The sequence below is a fragment of the Eleutherodactylus coqui genome, chromosome 8 (assembly GCF_035609145.1).
Source record: "Eleutherodactylus coqui strain aEleCoq1 chromosome 8, aEleCoq1.hap1, whole genome shotgun sequence".
Taxonomy (NCBI): domain Eukaryota; kingdom Metazoa; phylum Chordata; class Amphibia; order Anura; family Eleutherodactylidae; genus Eleutherodactylus; species Eleutherodactylus coqui.
Window position 1 is genome coordinate 54,604,069 of NC_089844.1, and position 24,422 is coordinate 54,628,490.

At 49.4% G+C, this 24,422-nt stretch overlaps 1 long non-coding RNA gene across 1 annotated transcript; it reads right to left on the minus strand.

Annotated features, from left to right (window-relative positions):
* Positions 1-1,067: 1,067 nt before the first annotated feature.
* LOC136577477 (uncharacterized) lies at positions 1,068-23,358 on the minus strand. Its single transcript, XR_010786482.1, has 3 exons — positions 22,985-23,358; positions 13,968-14,036; positions 1,068-1,705 (listed from the first exon to the last, which is right to left on the minus strand). It is a non-coding gene; the product is annotated as an uncharacterized lncRNA (long non-coding RNA).
* Positions 23,359-24,422: the final 1,064 nt, after the last annotated feature.

A 24,422-nucleotide genomic window follows, 5' to 3' on the forward strand; every position in this document is an offset into this window, starting at 1 on the left:
TCTTCTTCGCACATACTAATTTTTGCAGTGTTTTTCATGGCGTTTACTACAAGTGTTTTTAGGTGTTTTTTTTTGTTACATTTGTATGATACGTTTTTTTTCTGGCCTTTTTGATGCCATATAAAGAATTCTATGGGAAAAATATCATGCTGCATTTGTGAGGCACGGGTGGGGGCAACAAACCTAAAAATACCAAACCTACAAATCGTGTTGTTTTTTTACACTTTTCAAAACATTTAGCCACAACATTTTTTTTTTTTTTTTTTTTTTTTTACAAAAAACATGTTAAAAATGCCAATGTATCACCTTGGAAACCCTGGAAAACGATATGAATCCAGGCTACTTCTGTATGCACAGAGCGCCGCGCCACATAACAAAGGGTATATTCACATGGCGGAATCGCTGCAGAATTTTCGCTGGCGAATTCCACTTCTAATTCCGACATGGAAACTAAAAAGAAGTGACGTCACATCTCTTATTCAGCGCATTGTTTCCACGTGTGGATTTCTGATGCAGAAGTTATGTGAAAACTGAAAAGACATGTCACTTCTTTTTAGTTTTTGCATCGGAATTCCGCACATGGATTTTGCCCTGCATGCAGACCAGCATCAAACAGCAGCAGAATGGCAGAGTTTTTAGGGTGACTACCCACAACAGATTTTTCTCAGTGCAAAATTTGCAGCGTTTTTTTTTCTGCAGGGGTCTATGGGACTTGTAATGTTAAAATCGTGATCGCGCAAAAATCACAATTTACCGCAAAATCGCAATTTAACATTACAAGTCCCATAGACCCCTGCAGAAAAAAAAACGCTGCGAATTTCGCAGTAAAAAAAAAGCTGTAGTGGGTAGTCACCCTTAGAGGTGATATTCGCCATGGAAAATTCCTTGGCAAAGTCCGCTGTGTGAACATCCCCCAAGTGCTTTTCATATTTCCTCATTAACCTACAGCTAAAAACTGGTCAGTGTTTTTTTGCCACCAAAAATACATGTAAAAAAGCCACACAAAAAAACTGTGTTTTTCTAAGAAATCCTATGTTTGTGAAACCTCTAAAAATGGAGGCTAATAATGGAAGAAAAGGTTAAAAGTTTACTGCATGTAGGACAGGAAATGCCAACATAAAACACAGTACTCGGGTGGTCCTGCACAGCGGGTACCATTTTTTTGGTTACTCCTAAGAGCCTCTTTGTTACATGGATTGATATATTAAGTCATAATGTTGCCATTTCCTCCTTCCATAACAAAACAAGTAATTGTTTGCATTTTATTCTTCACCTTTAGAGGTAAGGCAGGCATTAGGACATCCGTCTCTGATATAGACACTGAAAATTGTGGTGATACTTGGAACCGGTTTCCTGGTTTGCTAATAAACAGGGGTCCAATCAAAAATAAGGATGGTCCAAATGGAGTTTTCACCTTCCAGTACGAGAGAAAAGGATCCCAGGCCACAGTATAACTTTCAGTCTGGGATGAAAAAGTCCAATTTTGAATGCCATAGTCCCCTTTTTGATACCTCCAGTGTCGTGGGGGAGAATCTGATGTATACGCATGGTTAATCCGCTCCCATATCATCCTTGCTGGCCAACATGCTTCTTTAAATTCTGGCATTGTTGTCATATTTATTTCTTCGGACATTGATTCTTCTGTCCACAAGGTCTTTGGAGGAAGTGTTTGTCCAAAACAGGAGATTGTTGTAGCAAGATAAATCTGGGACAAGACACAATTCATGATTAAACATTTACAATGCATGGGGAGACATTCAAAAAGCAGTCATACATGCTACAAAACAATTAATAGGACAGTCCTGAGAACTCGCCTCTGTTCCCTGTACCACAGTTCATTATAATATAATAATCTTTATTTATATAGCGCCAAGTTATTCTGCAGCGCTTTCGAGGCACATGGGGAACACAAACAAAACAAAACTTACAGAAATTGTAAGAGTTACATGTGGTATTTAATTATTTGGATGGGGGTGATACAGAAGGTACAAGGGCAGGAGGTAGAGCAAAGGGGAACACAGCAATGTGATAATATGTGTAGGCAGTTAAACGGTGAGGTTGTGGATGGAGTATACCTCCCTCCCAGGCTTTTAGTCTGGACAGGGTGACTGTCCAGTCCACAACTTCACCCTGGTTCTTAGGAGGCTCAGCTGTAGGCACTGACCCCGTTAATGGGGGCATAAAAGACTGCAGCTCTCAGGTAGTCAGTGCCTGACAAGCTGAGGAGAGAGCAAAATCCTCCAGCCTGAACCTGAGCACCCTGCGTGGTGCACTTTTTCATTTATTTAGTTGAAATGGACTTCTATTTTGCTTTCTGAAATAAACTGACATACGTTTATGAACTGTCTAGTCCAGAGTGTTTGTGCCGCCCCCACCCCCTGAAGGACTGTTACATATGGTGGAGGATGCAGGCAACAATCCTGACCGCTAAGGGCAATGGCACGACACCTGACAGATGTCCTGGGTAAAGCCTGCGATCACAATGCAAGCACCAACCCCAGCTACGGGGGAGCTGTTAGCAAGGATGGATCGGTTAACGGATACCCTCTCAAAACATCCCGCCTTAAGGAGGGAAAGAGCTCCGACCACAGCCAGGACCAGAGACACTGTACAAAAATTTCTACAGCAGATGATGCCTGATAACGATATTGAGGCCTATCGGACTGTGTTTGAGAGAACCGCAGAATGAGAGAACCTCCCCAAGGCTGAGTGGGTCAAGGTTCTAGCACCTTTCCTCACAGAAGGCATACCACGACCTCAGTGCTCATGAGGTAAACTACTATGCCAGGCTAAAAGCAGCGATCGTGGCTCGTCTGGGTGTTACGACGGCGGTCCGGGCTCTGAGAGTGCATAATTGGAGCTACAGGTCTGACCAATCCGCCAGGTCGCAAATGTTTGACCTGTACCATCTGATAAAGAAATGGCTGGAACCAGAAGTCTGCACACCCTCCTAGATGGTCGATAAGGTCGTGGTTGATCATTATACTCATGCCCTGCGGGCAGATCTGCAACGCTGGGTCAGCCATGGAGAACCCAAGGACGCTAACCAGCTGGTAGACCTGATCGACCACTACACTGCAACAGAGAACTACCTCCAGGACGTCCATTCCGTCCAGACCCCCGCTACAAGTTCCAGACCAGCACGGGGTAAGAGACCACTAGATTCCAGAGGAAAGCTGTGGCATGGCGGGAAGGAGGTCAGCCCACCAGAAAGGGCACCATTGGAGTTTAAAAGCCGATAGCCTCAGCCAGTTTTCTAAGCCAAAGAAACCAGGGCCTTTGAGGTGCTGGAGATGCCAGGAGCTCGGTCATGTGTTGGCTCAGTGCCCTGTGACCAATGAGCCTATGGAGTGAGACGGTGATTGGCACCGGTCCTTGTTCACAAGGCCTGTTTGCAATGCCTCACAGAGACTGAGCCACAACTGTGTCGCAAAATTGTAAACCACTATTCTGTGGAGGCTCTACTGGACTCGGGTAGCCTGGTCACCTTAGTGCATGCCAGCCTGATAGCAGAAGGGTTCATACTGAGTAAGCACATGAGTGTGGTATGTATACACTGTAATGAGCTTACATACTACAAGTAATGGAGTGATACAGAAGGTAAAGGGCTGGAGATGTGCATGGTATGGCGAGGTGGACAGCGAGGGATTCTATACACAGACAATGGTCAGACATTTGGTCTTGTGATGGCAGAAACGGTATGACTGCAGGAGCGGTTTATGATGGCTAGCAGGGATTGCAGTCAGTAGGTCAGGGAGCATGTTATCAGGCAGAGTACAGAGGGATTTGTATAGGGAATGCGGTATGCCTCCCTGAAAAGGTGCATTTTTAAAGCATGCCTTAAGTTTTGTGAGTCCTGGATTGCTCAGGTAGCCTTTGGTAGTGCGTTCCAGAGGACTGGTGCTGCTCTGGAGAAGTCTTGGAGGCGGGAATGAGAAGTTCGAATTAAAGGGGCGCTCAGTCGGGTTTTGTTAACAGAGCGAAGAGCCCGAGATGGGTGATGGATTAAGATGAGGGAGGAAATATAGGGGGGCACTGCTGTGGAGGGCTTTGTGGATGAAGGTAGCAAGTTTAAATTGAATTCTGTATTTAACGGGCAGCCAGTGCAGTGACCGGCACAGGGAAGAGGCGTCCGAGTAGCGGCTGGACAGAAAGATAAGCCTGGCTACTGCATTTAGGATGGATTGGAGAGAGTATAGTCTGGTGCAGGGAAGGCCGATCTGCAACAAGTTGCAATAAACGAACAGAGAGCGGATGAGGGCAACAGTAAGCGTTTTTAGCGTGTCCACAGTGAGAAAAGAGCGGATTCTTGAGATGCAGCTGACATGTTCGGGCGAGAGATTGGATGTAGGGGGTAAATGATAGATCAGAGTCGAATATGACCCCAAGGCAGCGGGCATGTTGTCTAGGAGTTAAGGTGGTGCCACACACTGAGATGGAGATGTCAGGATGAGGTCATTTAGTGGAGAGCGGAAATACCAGTAAGTCAGTTTTAGAGAGGTTTAGTTTTAGGTAGAGAGAGGACATAGTGTTAGAGACAGCGGACAGACAGTCGGTGATGTTTTGGAGGAAAGGTGCAGAGATGTCACGGGAAGAGGTGTATAGCTGGGTGTCGTCAGCAAACAGATGGTATTGGAGGCCAAATCTCCTGATGGTTTGTCCAATAGGGGCTGCGTAGATGGAGAAAAGGAGGGGACCAAGGACCGAGCCCTGGGGGACCCCAACAGCAAGGGGAAGAGGAGGGAAGGTAGAGCCAGCAAAGGAGACGCTAAAAGAGCGGTCAGATAGGTAGGAGGAGAACCAGGAGATAGTAGTGTCCTTAAGGCCAATGGAGCGTAGCATACTGAGGAGGAGTTTGTGGTTAACAGTGTCAAATCCTGCGGAAAGGTCAATGAGGATCAGTAGGGAGTAATCGCTGCTCGATTTGGCTGTCAGTAGGTCATTAGATACCCTTGTAACAGCAGTTTCTGTCGAGTGTTGAGGTCGGAAGCCAGACTGTAGGGGGTCTAGGAGAGAGTGCTCTGATAGATAGCTTACAAGGCGGGAGTAAACCAGGTGTTCTAGTAGTTTGGAGATGAAGGGGAGATTAGAGATGGGTCGGTAGTTGGCAGCATCAGTCGAGTCCAGAGTAGACTTCTTTAGCAGTGGGGATATGATGGCGTGTTTGAAAGAAGAGGGAAAGATGCCAGAGGTCAGAGAGAGGTTGAATATAGTGGTGAGATGGGAGAGTGACCGGAGGAGGTGTGAGGGAGTGCAGGTGGTAGGGCAAGCAGAGGAAAGCAACCTGGAGATTTCTTCCTCTGTCATTGGTCTGAGTAAAAAGAGTGATCAGGACCACCCAGGTCCTGACAAGACTAGGGTCAGGGATTGGGAGGTTTGTTCCTGACGGGTGTAATTGATTTTCTTTTTGAAGTACGCAGCCAGCTCTTTAGCACTGAGATCTGTCACGGGGGGCTACAGTTTAGGGCTGAGAAGAGAGTGAAAGTATCAAAGAGACGTTTAGGGTTGTGAGATAGTGAGGAGGTGAAGTAGACTTCTTTTGCATGGTGGAGGGCTAGGTTGTAGATTCGGAGCATGAATTTGTAATAGAGGAAGTCTGCAGATGTTTTCGATTTTTCTCCACAGCTGTTCAGCACATATAGAGCACCGCCGGATGAAGCATGTTTAAGGCGCGAGTCAGGCTTGCTGAGGGAGATGACCACTGGGGAGAGGGATCAGAGGAGGTGTGAGGGGAGGGGGTCGCTAGCGCAGTTGGTGGGGCGAGCAGAGAAGAGCAATTTGGAGACTTCTTCCTCTGTCGCTGGTCTGAGTACAGACAGTGAGCAGGAGCTAGATGCAGTGCTGACAAGACTATGGTCAGGGCTAGTCTGGGATTGGGAAGTTATTTCCTGACGAATGTCATCAATTTTCTTTTTGAAGTAAGCAGCCAACTCTACAGCACTGAGATCCGTGTGGGAGAAAATGACAAACATGTTCTAAAGAGACTGACGCAAACCCAGCTGACCTTACACCTCCACAGGATAGCGGGGTAAATGTGGACGTTGAATCAGAGGATGTAACTTTTCCTTTCCAGGTCTTAGCTGAAGATGATGCTGAAGAGGAAGTCTACTAGAGATGAGCGAACGCGTTCGTCCGAGCTTGATATTCGTGCGAATATTAGGGTGTTCGGGATGTTCGTTATTCGTAACGAACACCATGCGGTGTTCTGGTTACTTTCACTTCCTTCCCTGAGACGTTAGCGCGCTTTTCTGGCCAATTGAAAGACAGGGAAGGCATTACAACTTCCCCCTGCAACGTTTAAGCCCTATACCACCCCCCTGCTGTGAGTGGCTGGCGAGATCAGGTGTTCGCCTAATATAAAAGTCGGCCCCTCCCGCGGCTCGCCTCAGATGCCTGGTGAGTTAGATGAGGGACAGTGCTGTTTATACCGGAGCTGCTGTAGGGAAAGAATTGGTAGTTAGTGTAGGCTTCAAGACCCCCCAAAGGTCCTTATTAGGGCCACTGATAGCTGTGTGTTGGCTGCTGTTAGCAGTGGCATTTTTTTTTTCTCAAAATCGGCTCTGCAGAGCGTTGCACCTGGCATTAGGGACAGAAGTGCTGCATAGGCAGGGAGAGTGTTAGGAGTGAGTGTAGCCTTCAAGAACCTCAACGGTCCTTTCTAGGGCCATATTTATCCGTGTGCAGTACTGTCCAGGCTGCTGTTAGCTGTGCTGCATTTTTTTGGGGCTTCTCAAAATCGCCTCTGCAGAGCATTCCACCCTCCATTGATACTGCAGGGAAAGAATTGTATAGGCAGGGCCACAACACAGTTATTATTCATAGAATATACGCAGTGCTGCCTTTTGGTGGAAAAACAAGTGAAAACAAATCTATTTGTCCAGCCTCTGTCCGTCCTTACGGGCGGTGGACACGTGTGAGCTGCGTGAAAAACATTGCTAAATCATACGCACCCAGCTACGCTTTACTGCTGGCTTCGCCATTTGCTTTCCTTAATTGGGAAAAAAAATACCTGCTCTGCCAGAGTTATAATAACTCTGCTACCCTCACGTTCTGTGACACATTAGCAGGGACACAGCACAGTTATTAAACTTCTCATGTTCATTGAATATACGCAGTGCTGCCTTTTGGTGGAAAAACAAGTGAAAACAAATCTATTTGTCCAGCCTCTGTCCGTCCTTACGGGCGGTGGACACGTGTGAGCTGCGTGAAAAACATTGCTAAATCATACGCACCCAGCTACGCTTTACTGCTGGCTTCGCCATTTGCTTTCCTTAATTGGGAAAAAAAATACCTGCTCTGCCAGAGTTATAATAACTCTGCTACCCTCACGTTCTGTGACACATTAGCAGGGACACAGCACAGTTATTAAACTTAGATTATTCATTCACTAGAGGCAGTGGGGCCTTTCGTTTTCCAAAAAGGGAAAAAATTATATTTGGCCTGCAGTCTTGCGCCAATTTATTTCCTGCCTGTGAAATCAAATCACTGGTAATACAGCATGCTGAGGGGTAGGGGTAGGCCTAGAGGACGTGGACGCGGCCGAGGACGCGGAGGGCCAAGTCAGGGTGTGGGCACAGGCCGAGCTCCTGATCCCGGTGTGTCGCAGCCGACTGCTGCGCGATTAGGAGAGAGGCACGTTTCTGGCGTCCCCACATTCATCGCCAAATTAATGGGTCCACGCGGGAGACGGTTATTAGAAAATGAGCAGTGTGAGCAGGTCCTGTCCTGGATGGCAGAAAGTGCTTCGAGCAACCTATCGTCAACACGCAGTTCTGCGCCGTCCACTGCTGCAAATCCGAATCCTCTGTCTGCTGCTCCTCCTTCCTCCCAGCCTCCTCACTCCACTACAATGACACCTGCTCAGGAGCCGGAACACTCCCAGGAACTGTTCTCGGGCCCCTGCTTAGATTGGGCAGCAGCGGTTCCTCTCCCACCAGAGGAGTTTATCGTCACTGATGCCCAACCATTCGAAAGTTCCCGGGGTCCGAGGGAAGAGGCTGGGGACTTCCGCCAACTGTCTCAACAACTTTCTGTGGGTGAGGAGGACGATGACGATCAGACACAGTTGTCTTGCAGTGAGGTAGTAGTAAGGGCAGTAAGTCCAAGGGAGCAGCGCACAGAGGATTCGGAGGAAGAGCAGCAGGACGATGAGGTGACTGACCCCACCTGGTGTGCAACGCTTACTCAGGAGGACAGGTCTTCAGAGGGGGAGTCAAGGGCATCAGCAGGGCAGGTTGCAAGAGGCAGTGCGGTGGCCAGGGCCAGGGGTAGAGGCAGGGCCAGACCGAATAATCCACCAAGTGTTTCCCAAAGCGCCCCCTCGCGCCATGCCACCCTGCAGAGGCCGAGGTGCTCTAAGGTCTGGCAGTTTTTCACAGAGACGCCTGACGACCGACGAACAGTGGTGTGCAACCTTTGTTGCGCAAAGCTCAGCCGGGGAGCCAACACCAACAGCCTCACCACCACCACCATGCGCAGACATATGATGGCCAAGCACCCCACAAGGTGGGACGAAGGCCGTTCACCGCCTCCGGTTTGCACCCCTGCCTCTCCCCCTGTGCCCCAACCTGCCACTGAGATGCAACCCCCCTCTCAGGACACAGGCACTACCGCCTCATGGCCTGCACCCACACCCTCATCTCCGCTGTCCTCGGCCCCATCCAGCAGTGTAGTTCAGCGCACCGTTCAGCCGTCGCTTGCGCAAGTGTTCGAGCGCAAGCGCAAGTACGCCGCCACGCACCCGCACGCTCAAACGTTAACCGTCCGCATAGCAAAATTCATCAGCCTTGAGATGCTGCCGTATAGGGTTGTGGAAACTGAGTCCTTCAAAAGTATCATGGAGGCGGCGGCCCCGCGCTACTCAGTTCCCAGTCGCCACTACTTTTCCCGATGTGCCGTCCCAGCCCTGCACGACCACGTCTCCCGCAACATTGTGCGTGCCCTCACCAACGCGGTTACTGCCACGGTCCACTTAACTACGGACATGTGGACAAGCACAGGCGGGCAGGGCCACTACATCTCCCTGACGGCACATTGGGTGAATTTAGTGGAGGCTGGGACAGAGTCAGAGCCTGGGACCGCTCACGTCCTACCCACCCCCAGAATTGCGGGCCCCAGCTCGGTGCTGGTATCTGCGGAGGTGTATGCTTCCTCCACTAAAGCACCCTCCTCCTCCTCCTCCTCCTCCTCTGTCTCGCAATCAAGATGTGTTAGCAGCAGCATGTCGCCAGCAGTCGGTGTCGCGCGGTGTGGCAGCACAGCGGTGGGCAAGCGTCAGCAGGCCGTGCTGAAACTACTCAGCTTAGGCGATAAGAGGCACACGGCCCACGAACTGCTGCAGGGTCTGACAGAGCAGACCGACCGCTGGCTTGCGCCGCTGAGCCTCCAACCGGGCATGGTCGTGTGTGACAACGGGCGTAACCTGGTGGCGGCTCTGCAGCTTGGCAGCCTCACGCACGTGCCATGCCTGGCCCACGTCTTTAATTTGGTGGTTCAGCGGTTTCTGAAAAGCTACCCACGCTTGTCAGACCTGCTCGTAAAGGCGCGCCGGCTCTGCGCACATTTCCGCAAGTCCCACACGGACGCTGCCACCCTGCGCACCCTGCAACATCACTTTAAGCTGCCAGTGCACCGACTGCTGTGCGACGTGCCCACACGGTGGAACTCTACGCTCCACATGTTGGCCAGGCTCTATGAACAACGTAGAGCTATAGTCGAATACCAACTCCAACATGGGCGGCGCAGTGGGAGTCAGCCTCCTCAATTCCTTTCAGAAGAGTGGGCCTGGTTGGCAGACATCTGCCATGTCCTTGGTAATTTTGAGGAGTCTACCCAGGTGGTGAGCGGCGATGCTACAATCATTAGCGTCACCATTCCTCTGCTATGCATCTTGAGAAATTCCCTGCAAACCATAAAGGCAGCTGCTTTGCGCTCGGAAACGGGGGCGGGGGAAGACAGTATGCCGCTGGATAGTCAGGGCACCCTCCTGTCTATTTCTCAGCGCGTACAGGAGGAGGAGGAGGAGCATGAGGAGGATGAGGAGGAGGGGGAAGAGACAGCTTGGGCCGCTGCTGACGGTACACCGGCTGATTGCCTGTCATCCTTTCAGCGTGTATGGCCTGAGGAGGAGGAGGAGGAGGATCCTGAAAGTGATCTTCCTAGTGAAGACAGCCATGTGTTGCGTACAGGTACCCTGGCACACATGGCTGACTTCATGTTAGGATGCCTTTCTCGTGACCCTCGCGTTGCACGCATTCTGGCCACTACGGATTACTGGGTGTACATACTGCTCGATCCACGGTATAAGGAGAACCTGCCCACTCTGATTCCCGAAGAGGAAAGGGGTTCGAGAGTGTTGCTATACCACAGGACCCTTGCGGACAAGCTGATGGTAAAATTCCCAGCCGACAGCGCTAGTGGCAGAAGGTGCAGTACCGAGGGCAAGGTAGCAGGGGATGTGCGTAGATCGAGCAGCATGTACATCCCAGGCAGTGCAACACTCTTTAAGGGCCTGGCCAGCTTTATGTCTCCCAACCAAGACTGTGTCACCGCTCCCCAGTCACGGCTGAGTCGGCGGGAGCACTGTAAAAGGATGGTGAGGGAGTACGTAGCGGATCGCACGACCATCCTTGGTGACGCCTCTGCCCCCTACAACTACTGGGTGTCGAAGCTGGACATGTGGCCTGAACTAGCGCTGTATGCCCTGGAGGTGCTTGCTTGTCCTGCGGCTAGCGTGTTGTCGGAGAGGGTGTTTAGTGCGGCTGGGGGAATCATCACAGATAAGCATAGCCGCTTGTCAACCGACAGTGCCGACAGGCTAACACTCATCAAGATGAACAAAGGCTGGATTTCCCCAGACTTCTGTTCTCCACCAGCGGACAGCAGCGATACGTAAGCAATACGTAGGCTGCACCCGCGGATGGAAGCTACGTTCTCTCTCACCATCCAAAACGGGGACATTTCTGCTTCATCAATCTGTGTCTAATATTCCTCCTCCTCCTCCTCCTGCTCCTCCTCCTGAAACCTCACGTAATCACGCTGAACGGGCAATTTTTCTTAGGGCCACAAGGCTCACTCAAATAATTTTTCAGAACAATTTTTATAAGTTTCAATGCGCTTAAAAGCGTTGGAACTTTAACTTGAACCAATTTTTCGTTACACTGGGCTGCCTCCAGGCCTAGTTACCACTTAAGCCACATTAACCAAAGCGATTAATGGGTTTCACCTGCCCTCTTGGCTGGCCATGGCCAATTTTTGGGATGTACATTAGTACTGTTGATACAGCAATTTTTGTGGGCCCTCGCCTACAGTGTAATCAAATTAATTTTTAGGCCACCTGCATTACAGCTGACGTTACCTCAGCTGTGTTGGGCAATGCAATGGGATATTTTTATGTACCGCCGGTGGGTTCCAGGGAGCCACCCATGCTGTAGGTGCACACTGAGTTTTTAATACATCTGTACACTTCTAAAGAACCCGTCTGACTGGGGCATGCAGTGTGGGCCGAAGCCCACCTGTATTACGCACGACATTACTACCTCAGCTGTGTTGGGCAATGCAATGGGATATTTCTATGTACCGCCGGTGGCTTCCTGGCACCCACCCAGGCAGTGGGTCCACAGGGAGTTTAACCTACATGTGTCCACTTGTAAAGAACCCCAGTCTGACTGGGGCATGCAGTGTGGGCCGAAACCCACCTGCATTAACCCTTTCCAGTCCACTGTGTGACCTGTGAAGACATTAGGGTTTAAGGCTGTACAGCTCCGTTGTTGGTAGACGTCCGTCGGGGTTCTCTTACTGTATATTGCCAGCCTCTCTGCTGTCGGAGCCTATCCTACGTGTCAGCTCATGCAGTACTGGCTTTAGCCAGCATATAGCGCCGTTGTATAACAGCAGAAAAAGAGTAAGCCCCCTAGGAAAACCATATACAAATTGGATTGGAAAGGGTTAAGCACAACATTACTACCTCAGCTGTGTTGGGCAATGCAATGGGATATTTCTATGTACCGCCGGTGGCTTCCTGGCACCCACCCATGCTGTAGGTGCACACGGAGTTTTTACTACATCTGTACACTTATAAAGAACCCCAGTCAGACTGGGGCATGCAGTGTGGGCCGAAGCCCACCTGCATTAAGCACGACATTACTACCTCAGCTGTGTTGGGCAATGCAATGGGATATTTCTGTGTACCGCCGGTGGGTTCCAGGGAGCCACCCATGCTGTGGGTCGACAGGGACTTCACAATAGGGAGTTGTACCTGCCTGTGTCTATGAATTAAAAAGCCCGGTCTGACTGGGGCATGCAGACACCTTGACAGAATGAATAGTGTGTGGCACATAGGTTCCCCATTGCTATGCCCACGTGTGCAGCTCCTGATGGCGGTGGCACAGGATTCTATTTCTCATTGCTTCTGTACAGCATTGTGGGCTATCGCTCCGCCACTTTTAAAGAGGGTCGCTGCCTAGCCGTGCCAACCTCTGCAGTGTGTGCCTGCGGTCCCTCGTCATGGCAGACGCAATTCTAAATAGACATGAGCGTGGTGTGGCATGAGGGCAGCTGAAGGCTGCCCAGGGACACTTTGGTGTGCGCTGTGGGGGGGGAGGGAGGGCGGTTGGGCAGCATGTAACCCAGGAGAAGTGTCAGTGGAGTGTCATGCAGGCAGTGATTGTGCTTTGTTGGAGGTAGTGTGGTGCTTAGCAAAGGTATGCCATGCTAATGAGGGCTTTTCAGAAGTAAAAGTTGTTGGGAGGGGGGGGGGGCCCACTCTTGCCGGTATTGTGGCTTAATAGTGGGACCTGTGAACTTGAGATGCAGCCCAACACGTAGCCCCTCGCCTGCCCTATCCGTCACTGTGTCATTCCCATCACTTTCCTGAATTGCCCAGATTTTCACACATGAAAACCTTAGCGAGCATCGGCGAAATACAAAAATGTTCTGGTCGCCCATTGACTTCAATGGGGTTCGTTGTTCGAAACGAACCCTCGAGCATCACGGGAAGTTCGTTCCGAATAACGAACACTCCGAACATTTTGGTGTTCGCTCATCTCTAAAGTCTACCCTTCGGTTCAGGATGTGTCCGATCTAGAGGACGCGCCTGGGAACTTTGGGACAGCCCAGTTAAAGGGGTTGTCCCGCGCCGAAACGGGTTTTTTTTTTTTTTTTTTAAACCCCCCCCCCCCCCCCCCCCGTTCGGCGCGAGACAACCCCGATGCAGGGGTTAAAAAAACCACCCGCACAGCGCTTACCTGAATCCCGGCGGTCCGGCGTCTTCATACTCACCTGCTGAAGATGGCCGCCGGGATCCTCTGTCTTCATGGACCGCAGGGCTTCTGTGCGGTCCATTGCCGATTCCAGCCTCCTGATTGGCTGGAATCGGCACGTGACGGGGCGGAGCTACACGGAGCTACACGGAGCCCCATTCAGAAAAGAAGAAGACCCGGACTGCGCAAGCGCGGCTAATTTGGCCATCGGAGGGCGAAAATTAGTCGGCACCATGGAGACGAGGACGCCAGCAACGGAGCAGGTAAGTATAAAACTTTTTATAACTTCTGCATGGCTCATAATTAATGCACAATGTACATTACAAAGTGCATTATTATGGCCATGCAGAAGTGTATAGACCCACTTGCTGCCTCGGGACAACCCCTTTAAGGGACCCCATGCTTATCAATGCAAAAGAAAATGTCGTAGTGATAAATGGTGTGTTACAGGAAATGGGTTCTGACCAACGGTTCCCCCATTTTGCCATGAAAAATAACTTGTTGTATAGAGTAACAAAAGCAAGCGGGAAAGTGGTGGAACAATTAAGTCGTGCTGAAGCCGTATAGGCGCAAGGTGCTAGACTTAGCACATAATCATGTATTAGGAGGACATTTAGGAACTGATAAAACACAGGATAGAATTCTTCAAAGGTTCTTCTTGCCAGGGGTATACAAGGACATAAAGGAATACTGTGAGTCATGCCCCACCTGTCAGATCACCACTCCTGTGTCGCACTTCCGCAGTCCCGAAGTGCCTCTCCCGATTATAGAGGTTCCCTTTGAAAGAATTGGAATAGATTTAGTGGGTCCCATAGTCAAGTCGGCTAGAGGACATCAATATATTTTGGTCGTGTTAGATTATGCCACTCGATACCCTGAGGCAATCCCTTTAAAAAGCCCTACTTCCAAAAACATTGCATGAGAGTTGTCCCTTATGTTCTCCAGAATAGGTCTTCTCAAGGAAATCCTCACAGACCAAGGGACCCCATTCATGTCCAAAGTAACAAAAGAATTGTGCCAACTCTTTAAAATTGACCACATACGAACCTCGGTATACCACCCTCAGACAAACGGGTTGGTGAAGTTCAATAAGACCCTGAAGCAAATGCTAAAGTGGGTAGTAGAGAAAGATGGTCGGGACTGGGACCGTCTATTACCTTATCTCATGTTCTCCATTTGGGAAGTACCACAGGCTTCTCGCCATTTAAGTTGCTATACTGTAGGCACCCCAGAGGATTATGGGGTATAGCCAGAGAAACCCAAGAGACCGAGTCTACTCCCTATAGGAGCGTCATAGAGCAGGGTAGTGCAGGGAAGTGTACATGATAGGCAAAAGTGGAAAGTCATAGGGATGGGCAGGGGGCATATTGTGGGGGTAAGGGAGTAGATCCAGGAGGTTTGGTATGCTTCTATGAAGAGGTGTGTCTTTAAGGTGCGTCTAAAGTTCCGTGCAGCCAAGAGAGAAGAACAAAGCTCAGGACTAGGGACTACCAATCTGCAAGAGATTAGAATCCAAATAATGTTAAATCCACTCACTTGGTATAGGGAAAGTTGGGAATTTCTATAGCCCTTTTACACGCAAGGATTATTGCTCAAAATTCACCAAAACCGCTGAAAGTGAGTGATAGCCTGCGTTTACATGTAAAGCTATCGTGCGCTATTCATTCATTTTTTACTCATCGCTGACTCTTAGCCCACATAAAAATTGGCATTTGGAAGTTCGCTTTTTTGCTTGGTGAAAAAGGACAACCGTTACGCCGTTCAGCGATTTGTGAGGAGGAGCTATCGTTTGCTTTGTTGCGTCCGTCAAAAAAAAGGTGACAAAGTAAAAAAAAAAAGGCAACAAAATCAAAAAGTTGACATACAGGTGACATCCATACTGCTGTACCATTCGTAGTACCGCACATAAAGCCACGCTGCCATGATCAGCACTACAAAGAATACCTCGCTTTAAGCCACTATATAGAAGAAACAAGTAAAGCTCACCTTTAAAGTTGGAATAAACTGCCCAAAGTGATGCTTTCAGTGTTTTTTCTGAGCTGTAGTATCCAGACCTTCTGAACATTGAGAGATTAGTCGCGTCCTCCATCCAGCTTTTTATACCCTTGTGCCTATGGTTCAGGGCTATTCTTCCAGTAGTCAATCTACATGATTTACAACTGTTTTTCTCTCTGGAATTAAAAACCTACCACCTACAGATTTCTTAAGAAGGTCAATTCAGAATACACCTATAATGGCCATTGTTTTTTTGTCTCACTGAATCTGCATCCAATTATGCACCCCCCCCCCCTTCAATTATCATGTAAACACTACCAGAGACACACCGAACCAGTGAAATCCCGTCCATTTCTAATGATAATAATCAATAGCTTTAAACACTCCTCCTTAGAAGCAATGAGTCGCTCACTTTCAACAGGCATAGCGCATTTTGAGTGTTAATCGTTGCATGTAAAAGGGCCTCAAGACTTACCTCCTAAAGGTATCAGGATAAAATAAGTTTTGTATGGTCAAAGTTCAGTTCTGGCTTCTCAGGGAGTGTGTGACGCCCGCTCCAGATTCCGCAATGCAAATCCGTATGTGTGCAGCCGGCCTTTGGCATAAAATGCTGCGTGTATAGCACAGTCTTTCACTGCTGTGTGAGCCGGCAGTGAGCATGCATATTGCTTCGTAAAGCATTTCAAATGCGCATGACTTGTTTGTTTTAAATACCGCTTTGTCGCCTAGTGATGTTGCGTAAAAAATGCTACACATACACAATGTAATTATGTATGTACAGCGTTTATTAGGCACCCATAGAGAATAGGGTTCTATTGCGCATAATACGCCGCCCTTAGAATATCAATTTTTCTTGGGTGCAACCCAGGCACATGACCAGTGTGTCAGAGTCCTTAGGCCTCCTTCACACAACCGTACGCGTTTTTACGCTCGGCTGATTGTGGCTAAAAAGCGCATGAATGAAGAAGAGCCACGATCAAATCTCGAGCTTTAACCACGTTTACTCATCCATTCACACAGGCGGCTGCAGCTGAAAAATACGCTGCTGCTGCGTGGAAATTCCTCGGTCAGACGAAGTCCTTGGAACTACTATTAATGCTTAAATAGGGGCACTTGTCTTCTTTTTGCAGCGTTGGACGCAGCTAAACTCTCTCCCCCCAATGAATACATTGGAAACCAAGGCTTTAGATGGTGATGATTTTTTTATATCTGCGACTGTGTGAATAAGGTCTTACGGCCCATTTACACCAGCCGATGATCGCTAAAAAAAAAATTGCTAATCTGTGTGTGTAAATGTGCGACCATTGGCTGCTTTTCAGGCACTGTTAGCTGATCGTTAAATTCAAGCTAACCTAAAGGCTGATTTAGACACAACGATAATCGCTCAAAAGGTGTCGCTCAAGCGACTTTTGAGCGGTCATCGTTGTGTCATTTACAGCGCAAGATGATCGCTCAAGATGAGCGATCACCTTGCGCTGCCAGCGGAGGCTGCAGAAGACAAGCGGGGTGTCTCCGCTTATCTTCTGCATACAGCTGTTCCCCCGTCCGGCGCCCGACAATGAGCCTTATCAGGAATTCCCAGCCTGTCATCAGGGAGTGGGATACAGCTGTATCCTGCTGTGAATCCCTGATAAGGCTCATCGTTGTCTTTCAGCACACTGAAAGACAACTATGAGCGATCGCATAACGAAAACTGCATGATGGGCGAACATTTACATATAACGATTATCGCTCAAAAGACGGCTTTTGAGCGATAATCGTTGTGTGTCTAAATGGGCCTTAAAAATCTTCATTCAGCCTTATCAGGAGTTCTCTGCGGGTAGTGCTAATAGCATTGTTTCCCCATAGAGAACGAAGGATCTGAGCGCAGATAAGAGCCCTCGAGCTATTAACTACAGTCAGGGAAGGCTTCATTTGAACACTAATAAGCTATTAAGTAGCCGAGTAGCTACTTAATACTTTACGCAAAATAATTGCTCAAAGCTGTCACTCAGACTGTTGTTTAAGCAATCATCTACAGGTGTAAATGGGCCTTTAGGGTCTCAGTGAAGCAATCATAATCAATGTGGAAACGAAACGCCATATAGTATGCATGTAAATTTACATAAACATACAACACAAAGCAAAACCTATCTCGAAACCTGTAAAAATAAAACCAATACAACTTGGCCCGTGTAGAACACTGCGCCATTGTACTGTTTGACAACAGTCCCCCTATGGGGAAATCTCTCTACACCTTACAGCACTGTGGCTTACAAAGTTTGCATTGTTATGCTACTATTTCATAAGTAAATTTAAGTTTATTACTGCCTCTGGCCTTTATCATACAAAAGATTTATGTCTCCTAGTCCTCACATTGGCCACAGTATACAGATTTTGCAGTGCGGTCAGAAGCTGCAGGAAGTTGTATCTAGGTCCAGTTGACTGCATTACACATTGCTGTACAGGCTCAGCATCTAAGTCCCTTAGAGGTTGTCCATGCTAATCCATGGCCAGCACATGGCCCCATTATATTGCTATGAAGACCTGCATATTGACGCTTATTCACATGGTCCGATGGTCCGCATGAAAATTCTTATGGCTTGCCCTATTTCCATCCATTTCACAAACGAGAGATTGGATATGGCAATGCACGTCAACGTGCTGCCTCTGCGTAAGACCGGCTGCACACGACCGGGTCGGATTCTGCATACTGGAGCCCACAGTGGAATCTGACCCTGTGCCCGGCCGCCATCCGCGCGTACCTCTTTTTTCTTCTTCTTTCCTATAATGCAGATGAACTGTATGGCGAGCCATCGGACATGAGCAATACAGTTTGCTTGTTTTTTTTAAATCCCTGCTTTTCCTTTGCCATTGCTAGCTGATGACGTGGGTACCCACAATCTTTTCGCATGCCACGCGATGTGATAGTTCCCAATGTGAGACAAGCCGTTTTTCTTTTTTCCCGTTACTTCGTTTTATTGAAAAGAGTCATACATAAATATTTGGGAAGCAAAAACCTCCTGCCATCACAGTGTATAGCCATTACAGTACAATCCAGAACAAAGGGGAAAAACAAAAAGAGGGAAAAAAAAGGAGCATATAAAAGGAACAGTTCATAGTAAAAGCTAAGTCATCGGGGTACCTGCATGCAGAGCACTTCGCTCAGTCAGCAGAGAATGAAGTTCAGGTCCCTGAACCCGTCTCCAGCATCCGTTAATAATCGAAATTCCCTTTGCAGCGTTGATATAGCCGAGGAGAGCAAACGTGGAGGGAAAGGAGTGAGCGACGAACCGCACAATCAGCCCCACACTTTCTAGAATTTGTCTGGGCACTTGCGTGCCTTATAGACCAGATAATTAAAAGGTATAGTTGTGTTAGTGAGTTTTCTCCACACCGCCAGGGAAAGGCCCCTCGGGTCCATCCACCGCAGCGCAACTACCTTCCTAGCCAGGAACAGGACCTCTCAGAGAAAGACTCTGTCATGGTGTTGCCAATGTTCTTCATCGAGGATGCAGAAGAGACAGATCTCCAGAGTAGCAGGAACTTGGATGCTAAGAATCTCAGACAGCAAACTTGTGGGCTCACCCCCGTACGACGCTATTGACAGGCAGTCCCCGATCATATGCCAGAAATCAGCCAAGGTACATGAGTGTCGGATACAATGTGTAGATGGATTCCTGCCCATCCTTTGCAGTCTGGCCGGGGTGAGGTAGCACTGATGTACTGTATATAGCTGAATCATTGGTATTTACTGAGCGAGAGACAAATAAAGGAGGTTCTAGTAAATCTTGGAATGTGTCTTCTGTCAACGCTGGAATCGGGGACCTCCATTTGGATAGGGCGGGGGGGGGGGGGGGGGCTTGGAAATCGCCTAAAATCTGGGAGTGTCTCACCCACGCGACGGTAGTAGGCATGAGAAGGTAAGCAAATGTCTTAAGTAACTAACTGCGGCTGCTATAACTTATTGTTTGAGAACTGTGGCATCTGAAAATGGAGCATGCAAAAAAACTAAAAATTACAGCAATGTCCACTGCCCAGCAAACATACCTGTCCTCTAGTAGGTGGATCACCCAGCTCAGCTCAGACACTGAAACCAGTGAGCCTATAGGCAGGATTCTGAATCCCTAAAGTTCTGTATTACAGAGCTGTAGACTTTCTTTCTGCCCCTGTCTGGTGCCGCTATATGCCACCATGTTGTTCCCCATATTATGGCACGTAATGCTTCTTTTGTTAACAGATTTCATATGTAATCTGAGAGAAAAAAAACCTCCATATGCCTGTGTATGAAATGAAAGGCACACAGTACAAAATGGGCTAAAGATTCCTATTTTTGTTGTACTATGTATTGGCATTGTGCAGAAGGCCTAAGAGTTAATGGCTCAGTCAGGCTCCAAGTTCTACATACCTATACAGACAGGGGCAGATTGGCCATTGAGCCCACAAGTAAAATTCCCGATGGGCCAGTCGAGTGCTGGGGCCGGTGCAGGGGCTGCATTTTCTTTCTGTAGTGGCCCAGTACATGCTTTCCTGACCCCCTCCATAATGCCATGCATGTATGTCTTATGTAGATGCTCTGTGCAAAACTGTCTTATTTTGTTATATGTATTGCACAGCTGCAGCGAGTGAATGGTTAAGGCTGCCTATGAATGGTCACGGCGTAATATCGTTAGCGATATTCCCCCGCGGGGAAGCAGAGGAGAGAACTGGCAGGTCTGATAGGCTGACCACAGAAAATCGCGCCATGGCGCGGTTGAATCCCGCGAGCGGAGAATCGCTATGATTCTCTGCTCGTGGACGTTGGGCTGCTCTTTCCATGGTTAAGTCTATGGAAAGCGTTCACTGCGTTACTCATGGCTGGATTATCGCTGCGGATAACGCAGTGACTTATCACCCGTGGACAGGAGGCCTATGTGTTTGCAAAGCCTGGAGACTGTCTATAAATGTATCAATTGATGTCCTGTCACATGGTATTAGAGAGGTTATAAAAGTGAGTGGTAGAGTGGGAAGAGAGTCCATGTCTTCAGGAGTCATAGTCAAGAGATCCAGCTACATGGGGGCACCTTTAGCCCTCATGTAGTAAAGCATGGAGGAGGAAGAGAGGTTTTCCCAGCTCGGAAGTGCATGTGAGGAGGAAGGAGTGAGCCCCACCTAAGCAGAGCGAGAGTGAGAGCAACTGTGAGTGAGCGCCTGTCAAGGCCTAGTGCAGAGGTACTATTTACGTCATAATTTCCTACATGGCCGACCGGAGCTAGTAGATCACTACGTAGAGGTACACCCATTTTGTCTTACACACCCGGCTGTTCTGAAGTCTGGATCACCAGGTGGAGGTATTCTTAAAGGAGATGTCTCGAGGAAGCAGTGAATTTTTTTTTTTGCCCAGTCCCCCTAATTAAGCAAACATTACTAATTACCCCTGTAAATGACTTTTCTAGCTGGTTTCTACTTACCGTTCCAGCGTTTCAGCAACTTATAAAAATTTTGCCAAGATGGCCACCAGCTCTTTTCCCTTCGCTCGCTGCAGCCCGACGTGCGCGCTGCCGAGACGCTACCAGCTGTGTCTCCATGGCAACCAGACGCCCCGCAGCCGCCGACCGGACCCCTGGAGCGAACATGGCCGACCAGTCACCCACCGCCAGGCAGAAGGTAACCGGCGCAGCGCCCCCCCCCCCCCCATCACAGCGACAGCCCCCCCCCCCCCCCCGGCCCAGCGACAGCCCCCCCGGCCCAGCGACAGCCCCCCCCAGCCCAGCGACAGCCCCCCCCCGGCCTAGCGACAGCCCCCCCCGGCCTAGCGACAGCCCCCCCCGGCCTAGCGACAGCCCCCCCCCGGCCCAGCGCTAGTTCCCCCGGCCTAGCGACAGCCCCCCCATCGCAGCGACAGCCCCCCCCATCGCAGCGACAGCCCCCCCCATCGCAGCGACAGCCCCCCCCCAGCGCAGCGACAGCCCCCCCCCAGCACAGCGACAGCCCCCCCCCAGCACAGCGACAGCCCCCCCCCCCGGCACAGCGACAGCCCCCCCCCGGCACAGCGACGACAGCCCCCCCCCGGCACAGCGACGACAGCCCCCCCGGCCCATCACTTACCAGGACGGCAGGACAGCTGGGCGGCTTCTCCGGACAGCTGGGCGGCTCTGCACCTTCCTCTAACAGAGGATGGTACAGAATGTCCGCTCCAGCGCGCTCCCGAGCAGTGACAGCTCATCTGCGCATGCGCAGAAGAGCTGTAGCGGGGAGCACACTGAAGCGGCTCGTGCTGAAAAGAGAAGACCGGACTGCGCAAGCGCGTCTAAAAAAGCAAGCTGCCAGCGAATTTAGACGGAACCATGGAGACGAGGACGCTAGCAACAGAGCAGGTAAGTGAATAACTTCTGTATGGCTCATATTTAATGCACAATGTATATTACAAAGTGCATTAATATGGCCATACAGAAGTGCATAACCCCACTTGATTTCGCGAGACAACCCCTTTAAGTCTATCGTTCACGCATATGTGTTCTGAAGTCTGGATCACCGTGTGGAGGTACTACTATTGAAGTGTGTTAATTTCCTGCACTGTCATTGCTCTATATTGTGCCTTGTCTTGTTGGAGTTTGCCAAGTAAAGTTTATTTCTGGCCCTGGCCGTTCCAGGGGTCCTGAGGTACTGTATCAATGTCTGTGGCTCAATTATTTTCCCGCCGATGTTCATGCCAGTGGGTACCGTAATGCTGGTGTCACCTGTGACAAACTCTTTCTTTGTTCTACCATCTATTGGACATCCATATCCTAGGGTTGTCCGGAAGAGGCCCAGCGCTGCCCTGGCCTTAGCTACATGCGTCCCTCTGGGAGGGAGCGTGGTAAGTGCTGCCCTGACAAGCCAGCATCTTGCCCTCCCAGCTCCTCAGCATATGCCATGTGTCCGAGGTCACCCTACGGGACACTGCTTTTCTGTTACCTGAAGCTAGAGAAACAATGAGAAAATTATACTCCCTCTACCTCCCTCTACCTAGTCGGTGGCTCTCCTCCCGCAACCGACCTCTGCAGTGAGGGGCATTAATACATGGTGGGGGTGTTTAAGGGACAGAGAAGGCCTTATAAGCAGCATTATTACATAGTTGAGACTTATGAGGGGCATTATTTCTAAGCGGGGCCCATGAGGGGCATATTACAGAGCGCTGGCCTATAAGGAGCATTACATAATGTGGACCTATGGTCTATTATTACAGAGCGCAGACCTATGAAAGGCATTAATATTGAGTGGGGGCTAGGTAGTAGTGAATGGGGGCCTATGAATGCATTATTACTGAGAGTGGACCTATAAAGGCATTAATACTGAGAGTGGACCTATGGAGGGATTATTACTGAGAGGGCACCTCAGAGGGCATTTTGACAGTGTGAGGGCCAAGAACATGAGAGGCATTATTACTGAGTGGAGGGAATATTGAGTGTGAACACTTACTGTTTTGTGGCACTAAAAATGGCAATTACTCTATGGGGCCTACGGGAGCACAAAAAGAGGGATACTATGTACGTGTGGGCACCACGGGTGGCATTATTACTATCTGGGGAGAAAATGTAAAGGTTGTGCAAACAAAGCCACGCTGGAAAACTTAGGGCTCATAGATATCAATGTCAAATTGCGACCAGGAGAAGTCATTATGGCAGTCTGGGCAGGATAGAGAAGAAAGGGGAAAGTGAGCGGTCAGAGGGGATGTCGCCAATGATGACTGGAGAACCAAATATCGCAAACACAACAGCACTTGTGCTTACCTTATAAAGTAAGGGAGGCTCCTTTCAGTGTATGCTGCGAGCTCCCAAAAGGAGGCTGGATCCGTGACCCCTATAAAGTCCAGCAACAAATGATGCATTGGAGCCGCAAAGCAGGGGACCCAAATACGTCAGTGCATAGTCAACAGGTGTTACCTCGCAAAAACCAATAGAGCCCAGTTGCTGGTGTGTTTTATGGAGCAGCCCCAGATCATTAACTGCTTCCGCGCTCAATTCCGTCACGCCGGCATCCACTCTGAGTGTCTGCGCATGTACAGGGTCACCTCGGTGTTATATATATGTATATACCTCCCCTCTGGCAGATAACAGAGACAATAGCAGGGATGTTAACATGCGACCTTCTTTTGCTATATTGCAACAACCGAAGGACCTGTGATGATGTCAAAATCACATGATCAGTAGGGGCGGAGCTCAACAAAGGTGGTGACTGAAGGACCTGTGGTGATGTCAGCATCATGTGATCAGTGCATACAGGGCAAAATCTATAGGAAAATGATTAGAGATGAGCGAGCACCAAAATGCTCGGGTGCTCGTTGCTCGAGTCAAACTTTCCGCGATGCTCGAGGGTTCGTTACGAGTAACAAACCCCATTGAAGTCAATGGGCGACCCGAGCATTTTTGTATATCGCCAATGCTCGCTAAGGTTTTCATTTGTGAAAATCTTGGAAATTCAAGAAAGTGATGGGAACGACAGAAACGGATAGGGCAGGCGAGGGGCTACATGTTGGGCTGCATCTCAAGTTCACAGGTCCCACTATTAAGCCACAATAGCGGCAAGAGTGGGCCACCCCCCTCCCAACAATTTTTACTTCTGAAAAGCCCTCATTAGCAAGGCATACCTTAGCTAAGCACCACATTACCTCCAACAAAGCAAAATCACTGACTGCATGACACTCCGCTGCCACTTCTCCTGGGTAACATGCTGCCCAACCCCCACGCATGACCCAGTGTCCACAGCGCACACCAAAGTGTCCCTGCGCAGCCTTCAGCTGCCCTCATGCCACATGCTGGCCTCATAGCCACACCACCCTTATGTCTATTTATAAGTGTGTCTGCCATGAGGAGGAACCGCAGGCACACACTGCAGACGGTTGGCACGGCCAGGCAGCGACCCTCTTTAAAAGGGGCAGGGCGATAGCCCACAATGCTGTACAGAAGCAATGAGAACTCCAATCCTGTGCCACCTCCATCAGGAGCTGCAAACGTGGGCATAGCAATGGGGAATCCATGTGCCACACAGTATTCATTCTGTCAAGGTGTCGCATAGCTCAATCCACACTGCAAGGGGAAAGCCGTCAGCGCTCTGCCCTCTACCCAAGTCAGTCAGTGTCTTTGTGCCAGACAGGTCAAACACCGCGATGGGAACTAAGTTTGCACCAACAGCATAGGTGGGTCCTAGGACACCCAAGACATGAACAAA